A 4,321-nucleotide genomic window follows, 5' to 3' on the forward strand; every position below is an offset into this window, starting at 1 on the left:
GCTATTTCTCTGAAGAAAAACAGCTACAGTTTGATTTATTTCCACAGTAATACCCTGCCTCCTCCTGGGTTTTCACACAGCGTGAAGACTCCATTATCCATTGCTGATTTGGGTTTGATTCATTCGCTGGGAGCATGAGAGCACTGCCATAATCAAGATAACCAGAGCTAATGCTATTTAGCAAGAATATCGAGTGTTAGATTTTCACCGGCCTCAGTCTGACAGGAAACATTTGTTTGTGAAATTAAAATTGAATTGTCAAGAATGGGATTCGAACCCATGCCCTTTCGGACCAGTACCTGAAACTGGCGCCTTAGACCAACTCGGCCATCTTGACTTGCTGTCATAATACGCTTGATATATTAATTATAATATTAAGAGGAAATTCCAAACGATTTGGACAATAGAATTGTCGATGAGAGATTTAATCATTTGAAGGACGATTTTATTTTTCCAATTTCATTAATAAGTTTTAAAATTTTTTATTACTTTACACAAATTTGTATTTTGATTTTATTAATAACTTCCTTACGTATTTGTAAGGAATATTAATTTTAAGTAAAAAATGTATAAAGAAAAATTCTAAAAATACTTTTTCCATATTAATTATATCAATCAGTGTGGTTTATCGTGATTGTCAAGGTAAAATAATGTTAATATAATAATAAAAATAATAAATATGCTCTGAGATAATGTTAATATAATAATAAATATTGTGTGATGTTGTTGAGGCATTTAGATAAACACTTCACTTATCCTCAAAGAACCAAAAGCTCAAATGATGAATTGAACAGATTAAGCCCACTATAAAGGAATGAAAGAAATTAGAAAATGACTTATTAATATTTATTAAATTAAAAAAGAATTAGAATAATTAAAACAAATTAAATTAAAATAATAAAGTGTCAAAGTTAAATTAATATTAGTAAATATGACTTAATTGAATATCTATATTAAATATTAAATTAGACTCAATTATTAAATTCATTTTAAATTGAAATTAATATAGAATTAAATTATTAAAATAATGTTAAAATAATATTGAAAATTTTGAATAAACAATATTATTTTTTTTCCAGAAGGAAAAAAATACTAACACTTTAATTAAAATAGGTAATTCCAGTACATATACATATCTAGAAATTCCAAATATTAAAATGGAAAACAAGTTATCTAAGTAAGAACATCAAAATTAAAACCAACCGTAGTAAAATAAAACTAGTGAAGCTAAAACAATTTTGTACCAAGAATCTATGTGGAGATTGCCTCATTATACTAGCACCCAAAAACAAAACTAATGTCATCAAAGTTATAAAAGAGTGCCCATCTGAAAGTACAAAAGGAAAACTAGTTCAAATATGCTCTAAGGAGTAAATATTGATCACATTGAATTATGGTTAAAATTAAATATTTAAATATTAAAATAGAATTAGTTTATAGAATTTAAAAATAGATTATTAAAATAATATTATAATATAATAGTTTGAGTGAACTTAATGGTTAAGAGCATGTGTTTCCTCCTCAAAGGTTACATATTCAAAACTAGAAAGATAGAGTATGTCTTCATAGACTTAATAGTCAAATTGAATATTTCTATAAACTATTAAATTAAAATTAAAATAATTAAAATATTAATATATAATTAAAGTATTAAATTAGTAAAATATAATTAAAATAATATTAAATTTTATAATAATAAGAAATATGGTTCAAAATGAATTAATCCTATAATTAAATATTTCTAGTATATAATAAATTATTAAAATAGAATTAAAAGTATTAAATTATAGAACTAAAAATTAAATTATTAAAATATTATTAGAATAGAAGGTTATAAATAGAAATATAATTGAAAATAACAATTAATAATGAAAAAGAATAATTATTAATGAAAAATAAATTAATAATGAAAAATATAGGGAAAGGGGGTTAAGGGGATAAAAAATTCAGAAAATATTTTATTAGAGTAGATTGAGGGAAAGGGCGTTAAGTGGATAAAAAAAAATCAGAAAATATTTTATTAGAGTAGATTGAGAGAAGAAATACGAGGAATAAATTAGATAGGATGAAGAAGATAAGAGGAGGGGGGACACAATTAAGGGAGGAAAATTATAGGAACAAGGGAAGGAGGTGGAGGGGCACAATTACAGGAGAAAAAGGATGGAAAGGGGGGAGGAGGTAGGAGGCAAGATTAGGGTAATGGTGAAGGGGAAGAGGTACTTAGAATGATTAGAACTAATATTGGGTTTAGAGGGAAAAAAATGGTTACTAGGTCTCTCCAAAGTGATGAGTTCCATTTCTAATTTATGCAAATTCTTCTCTCTTGGATTAATGTAAAAAACATGTTTTGCATTTCTGGTTTGTTTCAATTAGTATTTAGAGCCATACCACCTCAACTCAAAGTTTTTAGGGATAAGATATTTTGATCTAATATTTGCTTAAGTGGGAGCTTGTGTACAAGGAATTCTTGTTACAATGAAATATTTAGTGCACACGCACATAAGGAATATATAATTTTAATGGCATTAAATTCGAGCCACGAAGCTCAAGATGGAATATATTCTTATAGATCAATATATTTATTTGTTAACATTAGTGAACCTTTAACTATAAAAGAGGAAATTGAGATGCAAGATAAGGAGTCCTAGAGAGTATCCATGGATGAGGAAATGACTACACTTAGGAGGAATGATACATGGGGCTTTGTATGATTTCTTGAACAATGGAAATCCATTGGATGTAAATGGGTAATCAAAAAGATTGGTTTAGATGGTAGTGTTGAAAAGAACAATGCATTGTTGGTTACAAAAGGATATTTCTAAGTTGAGGGAATATATTTTGGTGATATTCTCTACAATTTCTAAGTTAACATCCATTAGGTTCTTATCGTTTGTAGTGGTTTCCTTTGATTTGGATATCTAACAAATGGATGTGAAAACTATATTCCAACATGGTTACTTAAAGAAGACCCATATGACACAACTAGAGCATTGCATTGAAAAATGTAAAGATTTATTCATTTGCAAGTTAAAAAATCCTTTATATCATCTAAAATGGTCTCACATATAAATATACTACGAAAAGTTTGATTCCTTTGTGTTGAAATTAGGATTTTTAGTATCTAAATTAGATCACTATGTGTATTAGAAATGAGATGATGATGATTTCCTTATTATCCATTATGTATGTAGACAATATGTTATTCTTTGGTAATAGTAAGGATGTGATTTGTGATTTATTTTATGGAGATCAATAGAGATAAAGAAAATAAAAGACTTTGGTTAAGGCAGAGCAAGTATGTAAACATTTTCCCATGTCTTAGGAGTCTTAATATGTTCATGACTAATCATGGACATGAACATTGGGATACAATGAAGAGGGATTCTAGGTATTTACAAGGGCCATCTAATTATTCCATTTTCTATTACAATGAATTTTCGAGGGTCTATACTAAGTGGATGTATAGGGTTTTGTGGATTTTAATTACATAGGAGATGTATATAGAAGGATATATAGTAGTGATTATGTGTTTCAATTGTTTGATGGATCAATGAGTTGGATGAGGAAGCTACGATATATGGTCACTTTGTCCATTGCAATGAAAAAGTATATGATGGCTACTCATGCCCATTAAGGAGGTCATCTAGCTTATGAACATATTTTAAATAGTAGGGTTAAGTAAAACATCTCTCATGATTCAATGTGATAGTAGCTATCCTAGCCAAGAAGCAAACATTTGATGCAAATAAAAATCATATGGATTACCATATTTTCAGGGACATGGTAGAGGATAGAAAGGTGATAATCAAGAAATTTGACACCTTATAGAATGTTACAAATGCATTGATCAAACTGGAAAACACATGCAAATTCAAGTGGTGATGTGAGCTTACTGGCCCTTTGGGCCCTAACAATTAACACACAATTTGATGTATTCTCCCTTGCATGGTATATGAAAAGTGGAGGATTGTTGGGGATATTTTGTCATACACTTTGCTTGGTTGATTGGAGAATAATGCATTTGTGAGTAGAGTAATTGTAGTGTGAATAGAGAATAATTTTAGTGATGAATTGATAATAATACAATTCTATAGTGAAGTAGAGCTATAGTAGGGAATAATTATAGAGCAATGGCAAAGAATAGTAGTAGGTAATAACCTATTAATGGTTTCCAATATGTAGAAATGGTAAATCATAAATGTTTATGGTTTTACATTGCCTTATAAATTAAGTCATAGGGTGGAAGAAGTAACATATAGTACTTTTTAGCTTATTGTTGTGCCATAGAATTTTCTCCAAAATTAGGCCACTAGTATACACT

The 4,321-nt window shown here is 28.3% G+C and overlaps 1 non-coding gene across 1 annotated transcript; it reads right to left on the minus strand.

Annotated features, from left to right (window-relative positions):
- Positions 1-256: 256 nt before the first annotated feature.
- TRNAL-CAG (transfer RNA leucine (anticodon CAG)) lies at positions 257-337 on the minus strand. Its single transcript has one exon. It is a non-coding gene; the product is annotated as a tRNA-Leu (tRNA).
- Between the last annotated feature and the right edge of the window lie 3,984 nt (positions 338-4,321).

This window comes from Pinus tabuliformis, chromosome J (genome assembly GCF_031772625.1).
Source record: "Pinus tabuliformis cultivar Carrire ecotype Pingquan chromosome J, CPIR1, whole genome shotgun sequence".
Classification (NCBI taxonomy): domain Eukaryota; kingdom Viridiplantae; phylum Streptophyta; class Pinopsida; order Pinales; family Pinaceae; genus Pinus; species Pinus tabuliformis.